Here is a 27,969-nt window from a genome sequence, read left to right as displayed (position 1 = left end):
CCACCCACCAGCAAGCGTCTGTTGCCTGCCGGCGCCAGGGCTGGGTGGGGACTCTGGGACAGGCTGGCTGCCCGGGAGGGGCCAGGCAGGAGCCAAGGGGCTGGCTCCAGGGACTGCCAGGAGGGCCCCAGGGAAGGGGAGCTGGGAAGCGTTTTGGCTGCCTCCGGCGTGAAGTCGTGGAAACGTGTTTGCAGGTTAGGGCCGTGGCATCCTCGTTGCACCATTTGAGCGCCTATGGGATGCCAGGTACATGACAAAGGGCCACCTCATTTAATGTTTCCCTCAACCTTCCCAGGCCCCGATCCCCATGTTCTGGGTCAGGAGGCCCATTCGAGATCAAGGGGTGGGCGAAGGCTGACGAGACAAACCCAGGGACTAGCTCCTGAGTCCCAAAACCTGTCCTCACCCACCCAGGAGTCCCCTGCACGCTCTCCAGGGTGTGCGGTGCGTGGCTGCTGGATTTGGGTGCATTAGAGCCTGAGGCAAGGGTTTGAGTCTGAATTCTCGCTACGGACCGAATGTGTGTGTCCTCCCTAAATACATATGTGGAAGCCTTAACTCCCAATGTGATGGCATTAGGAGAGGGGACCTGTGGAATGTAGTTGAGTCCTGAGGGTGCGGCCCCGTGATGAAATTAGTGGCCTGATAAGAAGAGGCCCAGAGAACCGGCTCTGTCTCTGTTCTCTGCCGCACGAGGACCCCACAAGAAGACGGCCACCTGCAAACAGCCATTGAATCTGCCAGTGACTTGGTCGTGGAGTTCCAGCCTCCAGAACTGTGAGAAATAAATGTTTGCGATGTAAACCGCACAGTCTGTGGTGTTGTGTTGGCAGTCTGAACTGACGGAGACAGCATCTGATTTGGGAAGCGACCCCGGGAAGCAATGGGAGGGGATGAGGCTGGTTCCAGGGGGCTCGGCTGGGCTCAGGCTCTGGGTCTGCACAAGGCCTCTCTGCTTCCTGGGGTCGGCAGCTGCTGGGCACCTGCTCTCAGCATTGGCTCTGTGCAGGGACAATTCAAACCTCTGTTCCCGCCACTGCTGCCCATGGCCCGTTGGCTGGAGCCCAGCCTCTGTGGGGCAAGAGGTGCGCATGTCCAGGTGAGGAGCAGCAAAGTCACGCAGCAGAGGGCATGGATCTGGGAGTGGGGAAGGCCTGGGAACCATGGCACCATCCATCACGCCATCCTCCAGGTTTCCTCACTTGCTTTTGGGACAACCCTGAACTCCTCAAGGAGGCAAGGAAGGCCTCCTGGACCTACCCCTCCCTGGCCACCTCTGGCTGTGCCAACCTGACAGGCAGGTTCAGGCTTCTGTCTCCTCCAGAACTGCTACTCTGCTGTGCCCATCCTGCCAAGTCCTGTGTGTGATTTTTGCCCGGGTTCCCTCATCCATGAAGCCTTCCTGGACCCCACTGTTGGGGCAGAACACCCCTTGTGTGCCCCGAACACCCCTTGCGCCTTCCGCAGAGCTCCTGCGCAGCTTTCCCTCCACCCCCACCTCTGAGGCTTCTTTGTGCTCACCTCACCTGCCGGGTCATGAGCTTTGGGGCTCAGCAAATTCTGCTGGGCCCTGGAGGCAGCAAAGTAAGCAAATTAAATAATAATAAATCATAAACAAGATCACTTAAATAAGGGAATTTACCCTAACATCCCCAAGACCCAGCAAAGCCTCTGGCCCACGGTTGGAGCCCCCTACCCTCCAAAAATCGCGGCATAAACACAGATGAAGGAGATGGGTAGACAATTCCTATTCTGGAGTTTTTGGATCCAGAGGAGAGGCAATCTTTACAAATATGGTCAACCTGTGTCAGCCAAACAGCCTCGAGCCCTGGCCTACTTCCCAGCCCTGTGCTCATCTGGAAGGGGAGACCAGAGTGGGTGAAACATGGTTCCCACCCTAGAGACATTGTTGGAGATGAGACTGTGTTACTGCCAGACAAGGGTGTTATTGATTTGATTTAGTTCATTTCCATTGAACTCAGTTAATTCAATTCAGTGCAACCCAGTCTCATTCAGTCCAACTGAGCAAAGGTTTTCCAAGTACCTCTGAGGGTGGCATGCTAGCCTGGGTCCTGTCTGCACTGTGAGATGTAGAGGAAGTGCCTCCTTGTCTGCCTTCCTGGCCCTTCCAATCCAGTGGGGCCAGAGTCCACAGGACACGGGAAATTGTCAGAGGTGGGCCAGTGAGGTAGCCAGGGACGTGGGCTCAGGTCTGGACACCATGTTTTCCTGGGAAAGTTTTTGCATTCCCATGGGCTTACCTGACTAGAGCAGGGAAGAGGCCATGTGGTCCTTGTCTGTCTCCTAGCCTGTCTCTGCCATTCGACTGGAAGCTATGGGAAGGCTGGCTCCCTGCCCTGCTTTCTGGGTCTCCTCTGCACAAATCTCAGGGAATGAGTGAATGATGCTGTGAAGTGGGGCTTTCCACTCCCTTTCGCAGAGCTCTTTCTGCTACACTTTGCTGTCTCCACACTACAGGCTGGCATGGTCAGAACAGGCTTCAGGGCAGGGGGTACTTGAGCTGAGCTTCTAGGGTAGGGAAAGAATTGATACTGAAGAAAAGAGAGAAAGACAGCAACTGTGTGAACAGTGGCCTTTTTAGCCGCCTGGCACTGTAGATGCAATTAATTTCTGCATTACAAACTATCCCAAAACACAGGGCTTAAAACAATGTCTGAATCTTTAGCTTGGCAGATAAGGCTGGGCTCGGCTTGGTGGTTTTCTGCTTTGGGCTGGGCTCACTGGTGTGTCCAGCATCAGCAGCAAGTCAGGTAGGCAGCATCACTGATATTGCCTGGGTTCTCTCTTATCTCTGGGCTTTGGCTGGAACATCTGGACCAGCTTGGCTTGGCCCCACAAATTTGTCATTCTCTTGCAGGCTGCCAGGGCTGTGTGGAGGTGTGAGAAACCACAGGGCAGCACGCAAGGTCCCTGGAGGCCTGGGCTAGAATCAGCACTCTGCCACTTCCACCATATTCTGTTGGTCAAAGTGAGTCATACAGCAAGTCCAGGTTCAGGGTGGGGAGACATAATCCCATTCTCCACGGGAGACACTGTAGAGTCTCTTTGCAAATGGCATGGCTGGGTAGGGTGTTTGTTTTCAGTCCGCTCCCTCAATTCTTCCATGAGAAGGTACCAGCTTGGGGCGAGCTCCTACCTGCCACAGTGCCTCTGCCCTCTCACCTTGCATCTCCAGCTGGCACACAGCCTCAGAGCCCATCTTGCCAGTTTGTCTATACTCAGGCTTATGGGGGCAGGCATGAAGGCCTGTGAGAATGTTGGGTCCTGGTGCCCAGGCAGAGGCTCCACACTGGCCAAGAGGCCCTGAAGTGGCATCTTGATTTCCCCAGGAAAATGATGCCGGAGCAGCACAGGCCCTTGGAGACAGGCTCTTCTTGGGTCCCTCCAGGGCCCGGCTATCTGGAAGACTGGCCTTGTTCTTCCTCTGGGCACAGTGAGTGACAGCCGCAGAGGTCTGGGGACCACATGCAACTCTGTGGTCCAGGCTTGCTCCTGGTCAGCTCTGCTCTGGTCCAGCTGCTGAAGACCAGCTGGAGGGGAGACTGGGGCCTGCCTTTCACAGCCTGCTGCTCCTTGGAGGGGAGGCTCATAAGGGCAGGCAGGCGGCCACGTGGGGGCTGGAGATGGACTCTGGGCCTCAGTTTCCCCATCTAATCAATAAAGCAGTTGGACGAGGTGACCTTCAAGGTCCTTACCACTGCAAACCCTCAATCACCGGCGAGCGATTGCAGAGCAGGGGTCCACAGCAGTCATGGGGTGAACACTGCATTGTGTGTGGAGCTGGGGTGTGGAGCTGGGCTGTAGGGGGTTTTGAGTTTGTCTGGTTGAACCCCTGATTTTCCAGAGTTGTCAAGTATGTGTAGGCTCAGCCTCACCCGGTCAGCAAGAGGGAGGCCAGACTCAGTCACAGGCTGACAACTCCCCCACCCTGGAGTCAACGCCCTTGCATGGGCCGAGTCCCAGCACACAGAGGGAATGGAGAGTTATGAAGAGCAGGGCCAGACGGCTGGCAATGGTGCGGTCACACAAGGCCAGCCTCAGTAGGTGTCAGCGTTTGGTTCAATGCTATGCTGTCCCCGCTGAACAGCCTGCAGCAGTTTTGGGAAACACAGAAGTCTGCATTCTCACTTGGCACAGGGTCCTGCAGCAGATGCAGCAGGTCCTGCTGGGGATCACGGCATCAGGTGGGACCCAAGGGGCAGGCAGAACCACCTTCACCCCTGCCCCCCACCTGCACCTGCCCATTCCCCACTCATTAAAGCACCCATCAGAGTGGGAATGAATGCATGTGAGTGAATGAATGAATGACACCATGTAGGTAGCCGGGTTTGATTTTGATAGCCATGCACATGGAAGCCATGGGAAGGGTGTGTTTAGGGCTTTGTAATTCAGACTGTGGTGGGAGTTGCAGCCTCTTGGGCACCCGCAGGGCAGGGGCTGGGGCTGGGGCTGGGTGGGGCAGGGCAGAGCAAGGCAGTGTCGCCCCAGGATTGTGGCCAGGCTCATCCCCCCATACCTGCTTCCTCCCAGCTCTTGAGTCCCTCAGTTTCCCCTCCAGCTCCTGAAGGCTGGCTCCCTGTTGCCCCTGTAACCCTCTGCTTCCCCTCTCCTAGTCCCCCCTGCCCCCATTCTCACCCTCCCGGGCCTACGATTGGGGGTGAGAGCAGGGAAGGGGCCGGCCACCAGCCCTGCCGGCCGAACTGGCCCCGGCCCGTGGACCAGGTGGCGCGGTGGCTGCCCGGCGGCGCGGGCAGCTTTCATCCCGGGCCGGGGCCTGAGAAAGCGTGGGGGCTGCTTTATCCCGGCCGAGCCAGCGGCTCCTGAGAAGCATTGAAGGCGCATTACTCAGACTGACACATTCCGTTTCCCTCGGCGAGGACAATGAGGGAGGGCCAGTGCAGGATATGGCGCTGGCCTTGTGCGCGGTTGAAGGTTTTTTGAGAAAAATGTAATAGATCACAATAGAGCACTTTGTTGTCGTCGAGGGCATTGGGATGGGGCCGGGACGCCGCGGGCTTCATCATTACTATGATGAGAGGAGATTTAGTGCCCTCTTTCTTTCCTCTGTCAGGGAGAACAATGTGTGAGGAAAGCGGAGGTTTCCCATTATAAATCACCGTAAGCCCCATGGAAATCCTTCCCTACCCTGGGGTTTGAGTGGGGCAGACACTGAGCGCGGGGCCCCGCGGCCCTTGCTGCCCGCAGCCGGCTCCGGGGCCGCCTGGACGGCGGGCGGCGAGGGGGCTGGGGGTGCGCGTCCTCCCTGGGCCTGCTCAGCGCCCACCACGGCCTCCCCCAGGCCCCCACCCGTGGGAATCGAGGCTCCGGGAAGGCCCCTGCTCTCCACCCCGAAAAGCAGGACTAGTCATGGAAAGCGAGGACGCTGGGCCTGCCCACCCGTCAATGAAAGCACGGGGTGCGCAGAGCTCCTCCTAGGACCTGGGGGCCTGGGAGGTCTGGGGGGCTGGGTCTGAGAAAATGCCTTGTGTCCGGCTTAGCGCGTCCCAGGCGGCCCCAGTCGTGGGGCCTGCTGATCTCTGCTCCCAGTCCTCATGCTTTGCAAAGAGAAAAATGAGGCCAAGATGAGCCCCAATTATTCCACCTATAGAAGGGAGCTCCACCACGAGGACCCAGGTCTCCTGGGCCCAAATCTCTTTCCCACGGGGCAATAAGACCAACCCTTCCTCAAGGGCCATCAGTCCCAGAAACAGGGTGGCCGACAGCTTCCCTTCGTGCAGGGGGCTTCATTCAGGGAGCTTCTTATTCACCTGCCCGGCAGCCTCACTCAGGAGCCGCTCCCATTCTGCCACAGAGAGAAACCAGGAGTGGCATGACGGGAACTAGAAATGTGGACTCCTGACCTCCTTCCAACTGACAGCAGGATCTTTGCAGAAGGGCCAAAGACCACCCTTCTGCCAAAAGACTGGGCCTTTTTGTGGATTTTAGAAAGGGAATTGGGTGAGAATATCATCTATTATTGCAACCCTCCCAGTGCGGCTGGGCTGTGTCCCGTATTCGAATCCACGAAACAGACGGCTGTTCACCCTAAAGAACACAAGTGAAGATTTGTTCTGGTGGAACTTTTTCTGCTGCCAAAAATTCCAGGTCAGGTTTTGATGCCAAGTAAGTTATGAGAAAATTCTGGGATTCAGAGGTTTTTGGATTTCAGAATTTGGATAAGTGAGGTAGGTTTGTGTTACTGTCCGTACGGCTATTTTTATTATCTGAAGGCTTGGTCCCCAGAGAGACCTAGCCTCTGCTAATGATGGCTCATGTGGTCTGACTCGAGCCCCAGTTATTCTACCAATAGATTGGAGGTGATCATTGCATCTGCTTACAGAGCTGTTAAAAGGATCAAATGAGGCCCAGCACGGTGGCTCACACCCATAATCCCAGCACTTCGGGAGGCTGAGGCAGGAGGATCACTTGAGCCCAGGAATTTGAAACCAGCCTGGAGAACACAGTGAAACCTCATCTCTACAAAAAAATAAAGAAATGAGCTGGGCATGGTGGCACACACCTGGGGTCCCAGTCACTTGGAAGGCTGAGGCTAGAAGATTGCTTGGGCTTGGGAGGTCGAGGTTCAGAGAGTCGTGATTGTGCCACTGCACTCCAACCTGGGCGACAGCGCAAGACCTTGTCTCAGACAAAACCAAACAGATCAAATACAATCACTGCTAGGAACGTGTGTAGTGCCCAGCCTGGCCCACCCCGAAAATGCAATGCGTATTGCTGCTATGATTACTAGGATTGCCTCAGGAGGGTCAGAGTTCACCAACCAAACGAGGGGCTTAGCTGTGCCCACAGCTTCTCCCCCTGGGTCTGTGGCTGCTTTGAAGGAGCCCCAACTTATGACCCAGGCTTGCTTCACCCCTTTCTACCCTCTGTGATCCAGTCACCCCAAAGCCCCCTCCAGCTCAGCCCTTGTCTGCGATTTCCACCTCCAGGTGTCCGGTCCTTCCTTCATGTCTTCCCCCTGGCTTGAAATTCTTGTCCTCACTGTCACGTGTTCTGGAACTGTCTTTCTTCCATCAGGGAGCTCAACTGTTCTTCCTCTGGGAGGAGGGCCCTGGTATCCACAGGGAGTTTCAGTTTCCTGGGGGCAGGAGTGTGTCCAGAGGCTCACAGTGGGTGTGTGTGCATTGGAGAGAGTTTCAAAGGCGGCCCTGGAGCCCCTGCCCAGACCTGCAGCGATAGAATCTCTGGAAGTGGGCCCAGAAACCTGCGCTGTACACCCATCTCCGACCATTTAAAATACACTGTGGCCTTGACCCTGGAACGCCTGGCTCCGGCCCCCCGCGTCCGCTTCCACCACAGCGAGGCGGCGTCAATGGCATCCCGTTTCAAGTAGAATAAAATCAACCTGCTTTTCATGTCTGCTCCTGCCAAGGCCTTCTCCCTCCTTCCCTTCCCCACCGGGCTCCAGCCACTCCACCATGCTTGGTCCCACCTCAGGCAGGCCCTGGCCGCCCAGAGTGTCTCAGGAGGCCACATTCCCCTGCTTGAGGCCTCAGCCCCAATAAAACCACCTTGCACTGAGGTTCCTGTGGGTTTTCTGCAGCTGGCCTGCCTGGCTTCAACTTCCCAGGCTACCCCTTATGAGCTGTGGGACCCTGGGCAGGTCACCTTGGCTCTCTGTGACTTAGCTTCCTCCTCTGTGGAATGGGGGAAATAACAGAACTTTCTCCTGCGATGAGGATGAAAATGGCTTTGACACATTCAAGGTACTGAGTTTGTGCTTAGGAAACACTAACCGCTATGACTCCCTGACCACCCTGTCACCTTGTACCCCATTTTTCTATCCTATTACAGGTTTACGCACTTCCTGTCTGTCTCCTCTATGAGAATGGAGTCTGCGGCAGACACTGTATCTACTCAGTTTGCCGCCTCATTCCAAGCACCTACCACAGCGCCTGGCCCACAGCGGATGTGCAAGAAACCCATGGAATGAATGAATAAATGAATGAACTAGTGGACAAACCACTTCCCCAATACCTAGCTCAGTGCATGGCCTATGACCAGTGCGGGCCAATGCTCGCTGAATATGACCTATTAGTAAATCGGTAAAACTGCTCTTGCTGTAAGGAATTCTGTGCCCTTTGTCCTGGCTACTCCCGGAGCCCTGTCTTGCAGAGGACACCCAGGTGGGTCTTTTGCCCAATTTGTACTTGGCTCTGCTGGCTTTGACATGAAGACCACCACCTTCCAGAAACGCCTCATTTTCTTGGCAGCACCTTCCCCCCATCCTTCCCACCTCTAGCTGCTTCTTCCCAGTGCCCTCTCTCCTCTCTTCTGTCTGTGTTTGGGTCAATGTTCTAGTACCAGGGCAGAGTGAGAATCTGGGTGGTGAGGTCAGGGCTGACGGCTTTCTTCAGGTCTAGAAGCTGAGACCAGCTCCCCTGAAATGTACACATCCCAGTGTCTGTCCGCCTGGGTCCTGGCAATGTGCCCACCTGGGCTCCAGGGCCCAGCCTCTGAGACTCCTCAGGGCCTCCCTGAAGGGTGGCTCTGACCCTGGCCTCTAACTCACCTTGCTTTGCTGACTCTCTGGATAAGGCCCCTCTGATCAGAAGCTCATTTTCATAAACCACAGCCACACTCCCTAACCCCACCGCACCGCCTACTCACGTAGGTCTCATGTCTTCCTAGACACCTTGAACCCTGGGCTGGATAATCCCTGCAATTGCCACTTTCCTTATTCATACCTTGCAAGTTTCTTCCGTGGCATAGGTGGTCTTTGCTTCTTGGTCTCCTGTTATTGACTATTGTCCTATCATCCGGTCCTGGAAAACCCCAGGGGGAAGATGAGGATATGCTGTTTGTCCTGACCTTCCCTCGGCCTTTCTCTCTGTGTGAGGATTAGCCACAGGCATCCACAAGGCAAAGGGTGCTTCTAAGGTGCTTGCATCCTAATCCTAATGAGAACCACTGTGCATGAGTCACCTTCCAGCAGAGCCAGCGAGAGGTGTTCTGCCCTGCCCTTCCCTAACCTGTGCCTGACATCACTTTCCCTGGCACTGAGCTGGATGTCCCCACTCCTCCCCAGGTCCCCAGCCCTCTCTCTTCCCTTCTCTCCACCAAAAGGCTAAAAAGATAAACTGCCTAAAGGCAAGGTTCCATTCACTTTTGCTTTAGCTTTTGTCAACTTTGGCAAACAATTGCACAGTGTCTCCTGGTTGTTCTGATGTCGTCTTTGTTCCCACTGAATTTGGTTTCTCCTCCGGGGCTCAGGTAAGATTGCACTCCTCACCAGCTCTGAGAATGGGTGTGGTCACGGGACTTTTTTGACCAAGGAGGTGCAAGTGAAAGCAGTGTGTGTTGCTTCTGGATGGAACTTTAAGAGCCAGTAAATGTTCACTCCTTCCACTGTCCCTGGTCCTCCTGAGATCTTAGAGCCCAGGCTGAGATTGAGCCTCCGAAAGCCTCTGCTCTAGACTGATGGGAAGAAAGGCCTGGGACTCTCACTTGCCACGGAGTGTGAGCAAGAAACAGACATTGTGGTTTAAGTCACTCAGCTTTGGGGAGGATGCGTTTTACTGTGGCATAACCCAGCCTATTCACCAGGCCTCTGTTGGCTGCCTGTATTTCTTAGTTCTTCCATTGTTTTTTTTCTTGTCCTTTGTCCTTTTCTGTTGATTTATAGTATTTTTTTCCTTATATTAAAAATATTAAGTCTTATTAATGGAATTATTTTGTCACCAGCTGAAAATCTCCTTAAACAGGTGATTGGACCTAGGATTGGACTACTACCAGAAAGAATGGCATAGATTCAATTGTTCCAAAACGTGAATTGTCATTTTTAGTAAACCTCTTTCAACATTTAGCCAACACAGCGCTAACAAGTCTGATTCGACTCATTGGGTTACCTGCGGGTACATGTTTCAGCTACTTTATCTCCAAGGTTCCTCCAGGAAGCCTCTGCATTCAAAGCTTGGTGTTCTGCTTCTGTTGGCCCCTAGAGCTCCTTAATTAATGATTTTTTTTTTTTTTAATAATCAGGTTTGGCTGAAATTATTACAGCAGCCTTTCTCAATGAATAGGCTGTAGAACACAGTGCCAAGAAACCAGCTCCTGAAAAACACTAGATCTGGAAAATAGGGTTTCATGGCCCAGAGTTTGGGGAACCGGGCACGAGAGCTGAGTCAGCATCTTTGGCTGTGAAAAATCTCTGCTTAATGTTGGGTGCCACGGGCTCCACAGCCTCTTTGCCATGGCATATCTTCTGGCGTGCCACTGACTCACACCATCATGAAATGAGCGCCGTGCAGAACACAATCTTGGGGAAAAGCTTATCTAAGGAATAAAATTACAGGTCCAGATCGCTTATATAACTGGCGCTTAGAAGAACAGCCCACTCACATTATTTTTTGAGGACCCCCATGGCTGATGGTGAACCCCTGCTCTGAGGTGGGTGGCTTCCCTTCAGCCCCACGGCTTGTTGGGGGGCACCCTCCACCCAGCTGTCGCCTTGGGGTAAGGCTCCCCACGGAGCCACCCGAACTCGCTGCTGCTGGAAGCTTGCCAAACTGCGAGTCCTGCGCTTTGCCGGGAGGACAGGTGATCCACCTCCCCGGGAGTCAGTGTTCTCTAACTTGGCTGCACACGAGAATCACCTGGAGAGCCTGAAAAACTTTTCATGCCCAGACCGCACCCCGGACAGATTAGATCAGAACTGGGGGTGGAACCCAGCGCCCAGTAACTTTGTAAACTCCCAGGTGATTACAGCTTGCAGCCAAGTCTGAGCACCAGGCTCCAAGTGGGTGCTTCTGTAACTTAGTTCCAACTGGAAGGAGGGCAGGAGCGGGTGCAAGGTTTGGATTCCACTATGCCTCACCCTCGAAGCTGTGCTCAAGCTTCTTCAGGCGCAGCCACCAGACAGCTGCAGGCCCCTCTACCTCAGCTTATCCCTTGCAGGGGGCCTGAGCCAACCTCTTGTCCCCAGCGATGCTATGATTAAAATGGGCCAGAGGCATCCTTGTGTGTGTGCTGGGACACTGTCCAGTTGCTATTCATGCTGACACTGTCAACATGATCCTGATAAGAAGTTCCTCTTCTTTTTCAGAAGTAGCTGTAGCCCAGTGTCTCCCAGCAGCTTGTTAGTTTTATCCCATGCTCCTTGTAAATTCAAAGGCAGGGTGTGTTTTCCTTTTCACATTGGCTGCCGGGGAACTCAGAGTCAATTTTACTACTACATCACACAGTACACATTGAGGACTTAGGGCATCTATTTTGACTTCTGCTTCATCTTATGTTTTCCTCACCTACTAAAAATCACATTGTATTGTGTGCATTTTTGTAATTTTGTAAGCCTCCTAGAATCCTCTTTTTGTGACAAAGTAGGTACGTAAAGTCACAAATCCACAAATAAAAGACAGGCTTCTTTTCTCTAGTTGCTCTTTGGTTGCAGAGTTGTTAGCTCCTCTCTCTTTGCATACGGCTCTGCTCCGGCCCCACCCATCACCCACTCAGCAGTGGCTCCAGCAGAGCTCCATCTCCTGTAGCCCCTGGCTGGGCCTCCCGGTGGTCTGCGGGCTCCTGGTCCCATCACACGGAGGACTTCACCCTGCCCTCTCCGCAGTCCTTCCTCTTTCGGAAACCTTTCCTGGTGAGACTTGCTGCCAGGTAGAGCCACACCTATGTTGTTTCATGGCTTAGTGGCAGTTGGTCCACAAAACTCTCCCTTCCACCCAATGGCAAGGTTCAGGTTGGCAGCAGCCCACTCTTATTTCTCTCTGTACCCCCCGGGTGGGGTCCCAGGCACAGGGTATGAGCCCTGTGGGGCACCAGGGAGTTGTCTGCTGAGCGGCTTCAGAGTCTCCAAGAGGCTGTGTCCCTCAAAAGTCGGATCTATGCTGGGTGGGGGACTGTGGGCAGCCTGGCAACCCCAGGTATGGTGGGATTGATGATGCTCCCAGATGGCACAAGTTATGAACTGTCCTGGCTCCACCTGGGCCCTGCTGCTTAGGAGCTGTGTGACTCTGGGTGACTTCCTTGCCCTCTCCGTGCCTTCCTTTTCTCAGAAACAAAATGGGTAAGGAGAGTAGGCTCTTTATGAGGAGAGAACAAGAAAGGGCAGATAAAGCCCAGGGAACCAGCGCAGCCTCTGCTACCCTTAGGATTCTGCAGGGGCAGAAGACTCTCTGCTTCTTAGAGGCTGGGCAGGCAGAGGCCCCTGGGGTTGTCTGTACTCCAGGAGTGTGAATAGCCACAGGCTGAGACAAATTGCAGAATAGTCTCGGGAACCAGGCGCCTGCTGTGTGCCGGGGCCAGCCACAGATCCCTGCGGGGCCTCTGTTTCCCCACCTGCCCTGCTGGGGGGAGTGGGACTGGCCCTGCAGGAGGGCGAGGCTGAGGCCAGAAGGGAAGAAGTGAAGCCTTGAAGCTGTGCCGGCCCCCAGCAGCTGGCCTGTGTGTGATGATTTGGGGCGGGGGGATGGCTCTGGGGGTTTCTGGCTTCAGCCCTCTAGGCTTCCCCTCCTGGTGCCCAGCCTGACCTCTGTTGTGGAGGACCAGGCTCCTAGCCTGGAACCCCAGAAGCCAGCGTGGACCCGGGTCCGCCACTCAACTGGAGGCAGGCTGGCCTGGCCCTGAGCTGTCAGCTGTCGGGGCAGCTGGCTCCAGAGGTTGTTGCCATGGAAACCCAGACTGATGTTCTCCTAAACAGCTCAATTATTTGTGGTTTTTCTGTTGAAGATCCCAGCTAAGCAGGCCAGGACGGTGGCTGGGGTGGGGTGGGGGCTGCAGGGCTGCTCAAGGAGGGAGTCCCCTGCGAGGGCCCTCAGCCCTGCCTTAGCCAATCCTTAGGGAAATGGTCCAAAGTCACTGAGATTTTGGGAGAGGGAGGAAGGGTGTGTTTGGAAAAAATGTGCTGAGGTCATCAGGCTTGTTTCCAGAAAAGCTTCTGTGGGAGGGTGTGGGTCCAGCATGCTCCTTAGAAGGAACTGGGGAGGTTTCCCACCAGTCACGGTGCCTGCGCCCAGCCCCACCGGCTGGCATTCGGTGCGGGTGAACTCAGAGAGGTGCCCCATGGGGCGCTCAGCCCATGTGTAGGACACGGGGCCATGGCTGCCCCCACTTGTCCATCCCAGCTTTGCCTCTGGGTGCTCGTGTGATCTACAGCTCCCCTCGCCTCTCGGAACCTCAATTTGCTCATCTGTAAATGGGAACAGCTTTCCTTGCCCAGCTTTTGGGCGGGGGAGAAGGTCTGAGCTAAGGGGCTCTGCAAGCTATTCAGCAGCCCCTTCTGAGGGACTGGGATGTCCCATGGGGAAGCAGGCATTTGGGGATAAGAGGAATTGTGCAGTGTCCTCAGATCCAAGACACACAGCGGTTTTGCTTTTCAGAAAAGTAACTGGAACCAGACATATCGAGACCTGGGTACCTTGCTGCTGGACCATACGGCAGAGGCTGCGGAAAGCGTGCTGTCAGGAATGAGCACAGCAGTGAATCGCACGGGCTGGGGCCCCACACTGCTGGCTTGGAAGATTCTTTGGCTCTTGAGCAACTGGTGTGGCCATGGATGTCTGGGGCCGGGTCCAGGCCAGACACTATGGGTCCCACGTTCGTCCTGTCCACATGAACCCAGGGAAGTTTGATGGGTGACTGGCACGTGCAGTGATGGGCTCACAAATGGCAATGTCTCTTGGAAAATCTTCTAGCAGGAAGGAGGGGAGGAAAGAAAGTTTAAATGGCACAAAAGCAATTCTGCACATTCTAGGCAAGGAGAGCAAATAACACCCACGAGGCGCCACTCCCCTCTCATGCGCCGGCAGACACAGCTAATTGATGACAGAGTTCTTTCCTCCAGCGTCTAGACTCTCCCTCCCAAATCATCCTCAGCCCAGCAACCCTGACCAACACCCGGCAACCAGGTTTGCACATGAGACAGATCCTTTTCTGCTATCCCTGGGCCAGATGCTGCCCCTCAGCATCAGTGTCTGCAGATGGTCCCCAGCCTCCAGTGGGTGTAGAGCTGGTGCCGTTCCTATCGACAGCAGCCGTGCTGTCACTGTGCGGGTTATCCATGCTCTGGCCTCCCCTGGGCTGAGCGTCCCTCTGCCCTCCCAGCCAGCTGGACTCACCAGTGAGTCTGCATAGAGCTGCTTTTCTCGAGCTCTGTGCCCGGGAATCCTGCAGATTCGTACTCTGCAGATTTGGAGCTAGCCTCAGATCCGACCTCTCAAACCAGCTCCCCAGGCAATGCCACTGTTGCTGGTTGGAGAACCACACTGGGAACAGCAAGGGTTCAGACAACACTGAAATATTGAAACAGTGATGAAGAGAATGGAAGAAGAAAAATGCCAGACACCATAGAATGGAGCCAAGGCTTGCATTTTGATTGGATGAGATGTTTTTCCATCCATGCTGAAGAACCAGGATCTAGAGAAAGCTGCAGGGCCATGCTCCTTCCCCTTTTCAGAAATGCGCTGGGCTTTTCTCCTTCCCTGTACTTCCAGACTCCAGTTGCTACAAGGGAGAAGAACAGTGGGTGAGGTTTGTTCCCCTGAAAACAGTCACTCCCTTTGTATGGCCTGGGGAGGGCTGGGCCGGCTCAGGGCGAGGTTTCCATCTCCCACTCCAGGCCAGAATCAGCCTTCTCCTGTGGCTATCCAGGCTTCTTACCCTGAGGACCCATTCCCTTTTCCAATGGGGGAAGTGTGACCTGGGGGGGGTGTGCACCTCTGGGACTCTGGCAATCTGCTGCAAATCTATTGTTCCATTTACTCTGGTTGCATAACAAAACACCCCAAACTTAGTGGCATAAACCACCCTTTGTTATGCTCACAGATTCTGTGGCTCAAGAAATGGGAGCACACCAGGGGAGGCTCCCTCACATGCCTGGCAGTTGATGCTGGCTCTTGGCTGAGACCTCAGCTGGAGCTGTTGGCTAGAACACCTACATGTGGCCTCTTCATGTGGGTTGGGCTTCCTCACAACATGGTGGCTAGATTTGAAGGGTGAGAATTAAGAGATGGGCGTGGGGCGTGAGAGTGGGAGAGGGAGACAGATTGAGATGGAAGCAGCATCACTTTTGATGACTTGAAAGTCATAGCTCCACTTCTGCCACAGCCTATTCAAGACAGTCAGAAAATCCTGCCCAGGTTCATGGAGAGAGGAAATAGACCCTGCCTGTTGATGGGGAGTGGCAGGGTTCTGGAAGAGCACATGGGCCTGGATATATTGTTCTGGCCATTTTTGGAAAATACAATAGAGGCTTCCCTCTGGACTCCATCATTTACATTCTTACTGCATGCAAAATAGACTTTTCCTTTTATCTACATTGCACTTCCCCAATCTCTCATCCCATCACAGCATCAGGCTCAAAGTCCAGGAAAGCATCCTCTCCATCAGCTCCAGGTGAATGATGGTCTTCAGTTGTGGTTTCTTGCCCATCTCACCCAAATACAGTGGTGAGCCAGGTAGAGGAGAGCCACCATAGACACTCCAATTCAGAATGTGTAAATATGATGAGCACACAGAAGTAATTGGTCCATAGCAATTCTGAAATCCAGCTGGGCATGTGTTGCCAGTTCCCTGTTTGGGGCTCAGTCCTACTACCTGAGAGTGAGTCACTGTGGCTTTTGGCTCTGTCTTCCAGGCTCTTGCTCCACCCTCTGAATCAGCCTCCCTTTTCCCTAAAACGTAGCCTGTGTTTGCAATTGAGTAATTTCTCAGCCTGCTTCCTGACGTAGAAGTTTTGGGGATCCAAAGATCTCTTTGTATTTTGTGCTGTCTGTGTCTCTTTTAGTCCAAGCTGATACACTTCTTTAAAAATGCAACTTTGTGGTTTTTAAGGCATCAATTTATAATCCATTCTGCCAGACAAGAGCTTGAGCCACACATCTCTTCAAGATAAATTCTTCTCTACTTTGGGCTTCCTGTGAGAATGCTGTGGGAAATTGCTCTTAAGATTTATGAAGAGGCTTTTATTTCATGGAGAGGACCTGTGAGGCATGCACTTCAGGTCCTTAGAGGGACTTCTGTTGGCTAGACAGTACACTATGGCACCAATTTAGGTCTTTCTGAGAGCTTAACAAAGGCTCTTATAATTTCAGTGTGAATATCTTTGCTGTGAAGCCTTTTCTTAATCTGAATTTTGAAGAAGTTAGGAATAAGAAACAGTTTGATTTTCAAACCCAGCAAGTCTTGGCTTCTTGACATTGAGTGTTCCTTCTTTGGCTTGTCTCTGTCCCTTACTTTCATCACAAGCAGCAAGATGTCAGCCAGCACTGCCAATCCTTTGCCTAGGGTGTTGGCTTCTGGTACAATAGATGGACTCCTCTATAGACCAGCTATCCCACTGATAACAAGTGTGAACTTTGGACAAAACTTAAAAACTACCCAAGGATTCTGAAAAGTAAACAAAAGCAGGAAAGTTGTTGAAGGGAGTCAGAACTTGATGTGCTGATGGTCTGGAAGTGAGTTCTTCATTGCTTACGACTTTGCCTCTGGAGTGGGATGCAGTCTCAGAGCAATGTGGCAAGGGACAAGGGGCAAAGATGCTAAGAGAAACCCCACCATCTTTCTGGCTGGAGGAACCAGGGAAATTAGCCCAGGCAGCCACAGCTGTCACTGGAGAGTGAAGGGGAGGGCTCAGAAGGGAGACAGATAAGAGGTCTCCTAATTCTGCATATGCCCACCACACACGTCTCAGGCTGGCCCAGAACCATGCATGTATAGGATGGTCTCAACAGCACTGCTGAAAAGGCTTAAATAATTGAACTAAAAATTCAACACCATACACAGATGGTAAGGCAGAGCTTACAGTGTAAGTCTAACCAGGTGAACTGCTGCTAAAACAAAATGGTCAAACACTCTCCAGTGAAAGAATGCTTCCACTGAAAAGTGCCAAAGCCCACTGGCAACACAATATATATTTACAACGTCTAGGGTGTAGCTCAAAATTACTTGACATACAAAGAGCCAATAAAATGTGACCCATTAACAATAAATGCCAACCTCTAATGACCAATATGTTGGAATTATCAGACAAGGAGTTTACAAGAACTACTATAATTTTACTCAATGAGGTGAAGAAAAATACACTGAAAATGAATGAAAAAAATTATGTCTCAGCAGAAAAATAAGAAATATAAAAATAACCCAAAAGAAATAATTTTAACTGCAATATGAAATACTAAAAAAAAGAAAAGTTCAAATAGTCAAAAGAAGACAGGAAGGGGGAAATGGAAGAATAACAACTACAGGGGACAAATTGAAGAAACATTATAACATGGTAGACCTAAACCCAACCATATCAATAATTACACTAAATACTAACAACATGAATATTTTAATTGAAAGGAAGTGGTTATCTGAATAAAAGACTCAACCAGATGCCAAAAGAGATGCACTTTAAATATAAAAATACAGGTTGAAAGTAACTGGATGGAAAAAGTTATACCATGTGGCTGGGCACAGTGGCTCATGCCTGTAATCTCAGCACTTTGGGAGGCCAAGGCAGATGGACCATTTGAGGGCAGGAGTTTGAGACCAGCCTTGACAACATGGAGAAACCCCGTTTCTACTAAAAATACAAAAATTAGCCAGGCATAGTGGCACACATCTGTAATCCCAGCTACTTGGGAGGCTGAGGCAGGAGAATCACCTGAACCCAGGAGGCAGAGGTTGTAGTGAGCCAAGATTGCGCCACTGCACTCCAGCCTGGGTGACAGAGCAAGACTCTGTCTCAAAAAAAAAAAGTTATGCCATGCAAGTAATAAGCATAATAAAGTCAAAGTGGCTGTATTAATAATAGAGAAAATAAACTTTGAGATAAAGTGTAATCTTTGAGATAAAAAATCACATTTTATAATAATGAAAAAGACAATTCATCAGGAAGTCACAGCAATTTTAGTAGAACCTCACAAATGCATGAGCAAAGATGACAAGTATTAAAGGGAGAAACAAATAACTTTACAATCACAGTGGAGTATTCAACTCTCCCTCTCTTATCAATTGATAGAACAACTAGATTAAAAAGTCAGTAAATACATAAAGGATTTGAAAAACAATAATAACCATCTCAACATATGACTTGATATTTATAGAAACTGCTTTTGGATATTATGAAATAAAGATTCTTTTGAAGTACACATGGTTCACCCATCAAGATAGGTCGGATGCTGGTTTATAAAGCAAATCTCAATAAATTTAAAAGTATTGAAATCCTGAATGATAACAAGAACATACCAAAGTATATAGGATGTAGCTAAAGTATTGCTTAAAGAGAAACATACCTTTAAATACTTATATTTGAAAATAAGAAAGATCTAAAATCAATAATCCAAGATCCCACCATCCAAAGCTAAAAAAGGAAGAGCAAAATAAGCCCAAGGTAAGCAAAGGAAAGGAAATAATAAAGGTAAGAGAAGACATCAGTGAAATTCAAAGTAGAGAGACAATGGAGAAAATTGACAAAGCTAAAAGCTGGTTCTTTGAAAAGATCAACAAAATTGATCAAGAGAAAAAGAGAAGAAAAAAGAGAGAGAACACAAATGACAAATGGCAAGAATGAAAAGAGGGGCCATTATTACACATCCTACAGATATTAAAAAGGAAAAGGTAATATAACGATATTATGAACAACATTATGTCAAAAAATGTGTGACATTGATAGAATAAAAAAATCCTCAAAAAATTTAACTTACCAAAACAGACACAAGAAAAAACAGAAAATCCGAAGAGCTCTATATCTATTTTTAAAAATTGAATCCATTATCAAAAACCTTCTACATTAGTTTGTAACAAATTACCACCAACATGGTGGCTTAAAACAACACACATTTATTCTCTTACACTTCTGGGCATCAGAAGTTTAAAATCAAGGAGTTGGCAGGGCTACACATTCCTTCTGAAGACTTCAGGGAAAAATCTCTTTTTCAGCTTTTAGAGGCCACCTACATTCCTTAGCCTGGGGCCCCTTCCTCACATCACTCTGACTTCCTGCTTCTGTCCTCATATCTCCTACTACTAACTGTATTCCTGCTGCCTTCCTCTTATGAAGGCCCTTTCGATTACATTATGCATACTTGGTTAATCCAGGATAAGCTTCCCATCTCAAGATTCTTGGCTTAATCACATCTGCAAAGTCCCTTTTGCCATGGGAGGTCACATATACACAGACATGGGTACATTGGAGGATCATTAATCTGCTTACCACAGTGGCATAAATTAATCATTTTTTTTCTAATGTTCATTGATTCTGTGGGTTAGGAATTCTGACAGGGCACAGTGGGGGCTGCTCAGCCTTAGACCATGATATCTGGGACCTTGGCTGGGGGCTGACATCAGCTGATTTCAGCTGAGCGAGTGCACTCACTTATGCGTCTGGCAGTTGATGTGGGCTTTTGGCTGAGATTCAGCTGGGGCCATTGGCTGGAACGCCTGCACACAGCCTCCCCATGTGGCCTGGGCTTCCTTACAATATGGCAGCTGGGTGCCACAGGTGAAGCTTCTGACAGATAAAACCAGGAGGAAGCTGCATCACTGTTTGCGACCTAGCCTTGGAAGTCAGGCAGCATCTCATCTGCACATTGAATTTGTCAAGTTGTCACAAAATCCCACCCAGTGTCAAGGGAGGGGAAAATAGACTCTACTTCTTAATGAGGAGTGGAAGAGCACGTGGGAACAGAAACATAGCTGTGTTCATGTTTGGAAAATCCAATTTGCCAGAGCTGTTTAACGATTGAGATTGGGTATTTGAGTATTTCCTGTGTTCCAGGGATTGTGTTAAGTGGGAAACCACCCCGTGAGATAGGGCCATCCTGTAGTGACCAGCATCAGGCATCTACCCAGCATCTGCTTCCCTCCTCTCCTCTACTGTCCTGATTTGGGGTCATGCCATTGATATGAGATGCTGTGGCACGCAGCTATGTTCTTAGTTGCATGGCTGGACCTGAGTGTGATCCTGTCCCTTAGCCAGCACCTGGTGTAGGAATGCAGGCCTAAGTCAGTTCAATGACTGACCATGGATTGGTGCAGGCCAGTGGGATGCAAGAGACAGGATCCTAGAGGATCTTCCCTCTGGACATTGCCCTGCGCAGGTGTAAGTGTGGTGAGCTGCAGCCACAGTGCAGCAGGGCAGAGGCAGGACGCTTCTGCTGCAGACGTAGTACTCTGAACCACACTGATCCTGATGCCTGTCTGGCCCCAGAGTGCCACTTACAGCAGTCAGCACGTTTCCTGATTGTTCAGGCTAGTTTGAAACAGGCTTGGTGTTACTTGGAGCTGTAGGGATAGTTATTGATATAGTCTTTCCTCACTTTGCAGCTGAAGAGATCAGACTCAAAGAGGTAAGCACACTGCTCTCAAGCTTCCGAGTGCATAAGAATCCCCTTCAGATCTTGCTGAAATGTGGATTCTGACTCAGCAGGTCTGGGGTGGGGCCTGGGGGCCTGCGTGTCTAGCAAGCTCCTGATGATGTGGATGCTGCTAGCCTGGGGGCCTCGCCTTGATCAGTAAGAGGGTCAGGATGTGCCCAAGACCACCCCACCCCAAGTCACAGAATCAGGCTGTAATCAAAGGCCTGCCTGACTCCCAAGCCACAGCCTTGGAATGGCCCAGAGCTGACACGTCCTACTCTATCCACGTTAGAGAGGATGATCCAAGGACCAAGCCACGCTCTGCTGGGTCTACTGGGAATGGGACCCAGGATACCTGCTTCCTATACCGGAGGAGCCCTGACGACAACTTAAACCCACATGAGACTACTTGCCTCTCAAATTCCTCACACGTTGATTCCTCATGCACTGGGTCCAAGCTTGCTGGGAAGTCAGGCTGTGTCTCCTTCTGCCAGATAGCCAAGTAAGAACAGCATTTCCCAGAATTCCTTTCTCATATAAATCACTGTGGGGAGGCCAGGCGCTGTGGCTCAGGCCTGTAATCTCAGCACTTTGGGAGGCTGAGGTGGGTGGATCACTTGAGGTCAGGAATTCAAGACCAGCCTGGCCAACACGGTGAAACCCTGTCTCTACTAAAAGTACAAAAATTAGCTGGGCATGGTGGGGCATGCTTGTAATCCCAGCTACTTGGGAGGCTGAGGTGAGAACTGCTTGAACCTGGGAGGTGGAGATTGCAGTGAGCCAAGATCACGCCACTGCACTCCAGCCTGGGTGACAGAGCAAGACTCTGTCTCAAAAAAAAAAAAAAAAAAAAAAATCACGGTGGGAAGGGTGCTCTGTAAAAATGCACACGTGATGGGGTGAGAGAACCTCTATCTATCACAAGCATCTTGGGAGACTCTTATGATCAGACAAGTTTGGGGAACTCCAAGCTTTGGGGATGTAGAGACATCACTTATTCTGGCCTAGGATGGTTCTGTGTTATAGTCTGGATGGTGGGTGGTACTATTGTTCCCATATTACAGAATAGGAAACTGAGTCGCAGAGTGCTCCCCCCCGCTCACCCCCAACATGCTGGCTTCCAAGGCTGGTAAGGGGGCTGGAACTGGAACGCAGGTCTTGGGACTGACCTGGCTTCATTGCAAGTCTGCCAGAGAAACGCAAAAGGACAAGCAGCATTCCCAAGCATCTGGCATGGTCATCGGTGCAAACACCCCGTTCACGTAACATGGGCCTGAGGTCAGCAGTAAAGGACCAGTATTGGTTTTGGCCCCAGCCTCTGTGTGGATGGATTGAACGCCTGCATCCCTGCTTTTCTCTCAACTCTGCTGTCTCAAAGGAGAGGTGGGGGTGGGCCTGAGGGATTCTCTCCCTGCATGGAACCTACAGGCTTGATCATCGAGGATGTGGGACTAGATATGTCCCGAACCTCAGCTCGTCCTTTCTTCCCCGGGAATGGTCACGGGGAGTCCTGCGTGCATGTCTGGCTTTGTTAATAATAAAGAATAAATAATAAGATGGTGAGACTCATCAGCTCACGAGGTCTGTGTAGGCTGGCTTCCTCGCCCGAGAAAATACATGGATGGGTCTGTCTTGTCCCCCTGCACTGCTAGGGGAGGAACCTCAGGACCACCTGCCACCTCTCCAATGTGCAGGAATGGCAGCATGATTTGCATATAAGTAATGTCCCTGGGGCAGAGGTGGCTCTCGCTGCTGCGGATTAGCCCTTGCTTCATCCTGGTTGCAGAGACCTTTATCCCTGGTAGGACTGAGTTGTCTGAGAGAGGTGTGTGCACATATGTGAAAGTGTATGTGTGCATGTGCCTGTGTGCATTCATGTGTGTGCATGTGTGTGCTTGTGCATTGTGTGTGTGTGTGTGTGTACATCCGAAGGTGTAGCTTCTGAAACGTTGTTGGGAAAGTCAGGAAGGAGAGCTGAGAAGGTCCCCACATCTGGTTAGGAGATTCCAGGGAGTGGACATTTGTGCCTCAAGTGGGTGGCTGCACTAGAGGTCCTCCTGGGTCATATGAAACTTAGACTCTAATTCTGTGACTGTGGGTAACACAGAAGGGCTCCTGGTTGCAGACACAGCTTGGGAGGCCTTGTGTTGGTTACTTGTATGTGTCAACTTGCTTAGTCCTCGGTACCCAGTGTTTGGTCAAACATTATTCTACAAGCTGCTGTGAAGGTATTTTTCAGATGAGATTAACATGTGAATCAGTAGATTTTGAGTGAAGTAGATGACCCTCCATAGCGTAAGTGGGCCTCATCTAAACAGCCGAAGGCCTTAAGAGAAATAGACTGAGGTCCCTCAGCTAGGAAAGGATTCTGCCAAAGATGGCCTTCAGCCTCAAGCTGTGGCATCAGCTCTTCCCTGGGCCTTCCCTGGCTATCTTGAATCTCTCTCTCTCTGTACACACACACACACACACACACACACACACACACAGAGGCACCCTCTGGGTTCTGTTTCTCTGGAGAACCCTGACTAATATGCAGTTCCCTGCAGGGTCTCCCGGGGCAGCCAACCCCGCTGGCATTGCTGAGGTCACTCTCCCGTGGATCCAGTCAAGGGCTGACTGTGGAGCTGGCTCCTGGGTCCCAGGCTGAAAGGGACAGAGGACCCTGTGGGCACATGGACCAGAGCGGGGGATACAAACCTGGCCCAAGGCCAACCAAAGAGGCATTCTTGCTGAGTCCAGTGGCAAGTGAAGTCTGGGGGCAGAGAGGAAGGCTGAAACCACATAAATGCAAAGGGATTTGGTCCATGGATTCCCAGCAGGCATCCCTGCCTCTGGCCTTACCTGTGGATCCTTCAGTCAGTGCAGCTGCTGGTGAGAAGGAACCACCCCCTCCACCCCGCCCCACAAATCAAGGCCTCTGTGACTTTGGAATGGGCTTACCCTGGTTTATTGAGAGGAATTTTAATGTGTGCCTTTGTTTTTTTACTGATGGCTGTGTCACATGGGGCCACATCTGGATGCAGGGAGCAGGAAGCCATGCTACAGTGGCGACAACACAGTAGCTGTTGTATACCCACAGCTGGCAGTTCAGGGCTGGTGTGGCAGCTCCACCATGCCATCACTGGCCCAGGTTCCTTCTACCTCTCCACTCTACCATCCTTGGCATGTGACTTTAGTCCTCATGGTTGCAAAATGGCTGCTGTGCTCCAGGCATTGCTTCAGCTTTCATTGCAGGAAGGAAAACGTGGAAGGAATAAGGAGCAGCACTAGATGAGGGCTGTCAACCCTTTCCCTGTAAGCCTCACGACTTCTGCATTCTACTGGCCAAAGCTGAGCCTGATGGCCACCCCTTACTGCAAGGGAGGTTAGGAAATAGAATGTTCTAGCTGGTCACAATGCCACCCTGAACAGTGGCTGTGTTCTGTTGGTAGAGAGAGGAACCTTGGGAAGGCAATTAGTAATGTCTGCCTCAGTTTCTCATGTAGATTTTACTAGGTAAGAAGGAGTGATATTGACCACGATGTAGAAAATATCTTCAAAACCTCCTTTTAAATGGTTCCCTTTCCCTCGAAGCTGCTCCCTCCCACACTCTCCCTCACTGCTCCCCAGAGCCGCAGCCTCCACCTCCTGCCTTGGTTCCCTGCTTCTTTCTTCTTCTTTCCTTTCCCACCTCTGCATCGTCCTCTTGAGTCCAGAGACTCTGGACCCAAACTGACCTGTTCCAGTCCTGGTTCTGCATCCACTGGTCACACGAAGGCTTCACTGGCCCTCACTGGCCTCATCTGGACAATGATCCTCAGAGGAGGAAATGAGACCCCGTGTGTGAGGGTTCAGGGTCTGGTACATGGGGATTACATCACACATGCACTGGTTGTAACTATTGTCATGGTTGGGGTCATTGCAAGGGGACAGGCTGGCTGGGATGGGGCTTGCAGACGTGGCTGGTCAGCACTCTGTTGGGCAGACCTGTGGTGGGCAGAGATGGGGCCTGGGAGGCTGCACCGTGGTTGGGGGAGACCATCTGGGTGGTGGAGGCAGAGAACAGGTGTGTGGACTTCTTCCCAGGGCCACCAGAGGGTTATTATCTGTAAAGCTGCCCCCCATCTTGTATGCCTGGGAAATAGGCTCTCCATACTCCTGGCTGAGCTGCCACTGTCAAGAAGGTTATAGAACTGACTTTTATTTAACGTGTTTCTTTCTTTCTTCTAAAAAAAAAGATAAGAAGTGTCCTACAAAACCAATTTAATCTCTTCTTCCTTCTTTCCTTCCATTCAACCTCCCTCCCTTTTTCCCTTCCATCTTCCCTCTTTTCTTCCTTTCATCCATCCATCATCCACCCATCAATCCCTCCTCTAATCATCCATCCATTCATCTTTCTCTTCTTCCCTCCTTCTATCTATCTATCCATCCATCACTATCCATCTGTCTCTCCATCCATCCATCCATCCATCCATCTACCCATTTCTTCTTCCTTCCATCCATTCATCCATTCATCCGTGCGTCCATCCATCCATCCATTGCTCCTTTCATCCTTCCATCTATCTGTCCATCCATCACCATCCATCCATCTTTTCTTCCATCCATCCAACCATCCATTTCTTCTTCCTTCCATCCACTCATCCATCCATTCATCCATCCATCCATGCATCCATGCATCCATCCATGCATCCATGCATCCATCCATCCATCCATCCATTGCTCCTTCCATCCTTCCATCTGCCCTTTTCTTCCCTCCTTTTTTCATTTGGTTCCTGACAACCCAGCTCTTTGCTGGGCTGTGAGCACTGCAACCCTGGGCTCTATGCAGCCAGACTTTGGTTGAGAACACAAGCATCCTGCTCCATAGCAGAAACGCCCTTGGTGTTACGTGAAGGCTCCGTACCCTGTCATGAGCTGGGCCTGGCCTGGCAGCTGTCCTTTGGAGAGTAGGCCCCACCTATTCCGTTGCTGGCATCAGGAGGATCTCCCGGAGCTGGCGTCCTATTCCCCCAGAAGCAAGGTTGCGTGCATGGCCCCACCTGGCTGTGTTTGGAAGGCTGATGGAGGCCTCCCAGGGACACTTTCCCCCAAAATAATCCACAGTGACACTAGTTCCATACCAACCACTACCTCATTTCCTGACAAATTGTCCAGCCCCAAACAAAACTCCTCTTATCTAGTTCCATCTCGGAGCAGCCTGTCAACTCCAGGCATCAGCAGATCTTTCAGGAAATCACCTATTGTGGCTAAAATTCACCCTCCAAGGCGTGTGCGGAGCCGCAGGAAGCAACAGCCAGGATGCCTGGAGACTCGGTACACAAAGCAGGCCTTTGCCCTGCCGGGCTGAGGAGGCTCAACCCAGAGGCACCCGCGAGGGGTTTCTTTCCAGGAGGAAGTTGCAAATGAGCAGCTCTTCCATCTTGAGTTTTCATCTCAAGCCCTGACTTCCACAGCAATCCTGTTGGGGCCCAAGGGGAAGTCCACCACCCGACTCCCAGCATGCCAGGAGGCCCACAGGGCTGGGGGAGCCCCCAGCACTAATTTGCCTTGGGGGAGCCCCCAGCACTAATTTGCCTTGATGGCATCCCAACCATTCCAGCGGAGGCTGACCCTGGAAGCCCCGAGGCTTGAAATCGCCTGCAGGGCAAGCCTGCCCCTGGGTCTGGGGAGCTAAGGAGAGGTGGGGCAGGCCACTGTGGACCACCCGTCCTGGTCCTCGCCACAGAACCAGGCCCCTCCGAAGCTCCTCTGAGAGCAGAGATGGGGTGGGGACTTGCCACTTCCCACGGACAAGAGGTGGATGGGCCAGCTGCCAGTGTCCCAGTGTCCTCACCTGCCCATCCGACCGCAGCAGGACTAAGTGTGTCCGCCCTGAATCTTGGAGAGAAAGAAAATAAATAAATAAGACAAAAAAAGGATCCCATCAGATGCCAAAAATGAAGATAACATGGGAGGAAGTTTATTTTGATGAGGAAATCCCTAAATGCTGTTGAAACTATGCTTGGAATGGCTAATTAGTGCTTGGGGGGCTTTGAAGGAAGCGCTATCTCACAGGGCAGCCACCCCCGCCAGGTTTCCCTGGCGCTTGTTGCTTATCTGCAGGAAACGGCTCGAGCTTCTGAATCCGCAGCAGCGCCCAGGGCTGGCCCATGACTCATGCCCGGGCAGCTGGACGAGCCTCCGTGGTGGGGACACAGCAGCAGCTCAGGGGACAGCCATCCCCAGGCAGTGGACCCGGCCTGGTGGCTGGCTTGGGCAGACACAGCCTCCCAGGGCAGCAGGAAGAGAAGGTTCTGGTAGGTTCGCCTCAGCACCCCCTGGGATGCACACCTGCTGCACCCAACACACCCGCTGGATCTGCTGTGACCCAGGCTCCAAACATGCAGGATTTATTCAGTGAAGGGGACAGGAGCCTCGAGGAAGTGAAGGCCAGATGGTGCCCCCAGGGCCCCGGTGACACTTGGCTGTGGCCTGAGCATAAGCGCGTGGCTGCTCGGAGCTTCCAGATGCTCCGTCCGCCTTGGAAACAGACGTTTTCCTGCAGGGCCCATGGCAGAGCCCTGGACACAGGAAGAAAGGGCTATTTTTAGAGGCAAGGCTTCAGATGTAGGGCTCAGCTGACCCCATCCCATTCTGCCCTCTGACTCCCACAGGAAGAGTCATCGGAAACGCCTGACTTGGAGGCGTGCAGAATTCTGCCTAATTCCGCCTCCATTAGCATGCAGGGTTGGGGGTAGTTGGGCCGGGGTTGGGGGAGGTGCAGAAACTCAGCCAACCCTGAACTGAGCCAGCCTGGAGCAGAGACCACACGATCCGATATGGTAATAACCTGGGATCGGCCATGCATTTGCCCAGACTTCAGCGCAGTGCCTCCGCTGCCACCTGTGGATACACAGCATGGTCCATTGTATTGGGAGCTTTGTGCTGGGCCAGGAGTATCACGTGACAGGCCCTGTCCTTTCCAAGAGCCACAGAGCTGAGTTTGGGCTAGCGACAGTCCACTTCTCAATGTCTATAGTGACACGGGGCTCAGAGGTGTGGCCCAAGCCTCTCAGAGCCCAACAAATGGGTAACAGAGCTTGCCCAGCCCCTGTCCTCCCGGGCTCCGCTGCAGTCCCCATGCTGCCTGGTCCCCTAGGGGCCCAACAGAACCTTCTGGAAAGGTGTGGCCGGCATTGGCCCCCACACCTGAGTGCATGCTGGCTGCTGTATAACGCTGCATTTTTGGCTGCAATCCTTCCAAAAAAGACGCAGACCCACATTCTCCCTACTCTCTAGCCTCCCACACATTCCACTTCTTCAGTCTACTCCCACACCTGGGAAGTCAGGGGCAAAAGACATGGGCTGAGATGGGGGTGAAAACCACAAGGGTTGGGGGAAGATAAGGAAGAACTTTCTTCACTTCCCCACCTTCTGGTTCTAAGTTTAGAATTTTCACTTTTCACTCACAATGATTGCCCTTTTGCTAATGGAAGAGCCTCTGTGGATCCAGCAGAAGTCCTGCCTCCCCCACCCAAATTTCCTCTGTAAAAGAGAAATCTCTTCACACCCATGGAGGGGCCTTGCTTTTATCGTGTTCTTCCATTTTGAACTACGAGCTGCTTTTTTCATGATTCTATCTCTTGGGGCACTGAGGAGCTGTTTGGCCATTTCCGCAGGGCAC

Source organism: Pan paniscus, chromosome 9, assembly GCF_029289425.2.
Source record: "Pan paniscus chromosome 9, NHGRI_mPanPan1-v2.0_pri, whole genome shotgun sequence".
In the NCBI taxonomy this organism is placed as follows: domain Eukaryota; kingdom Metazoa; phylum Chordata; class Mammalia; order Primates; family Hominidae; genus Pan; species Pan paniscus.
The sequence above is the reverse complement of the archived record's forward strand: the minus strand, read 5'-3'. Positions refer to the sequence as shown.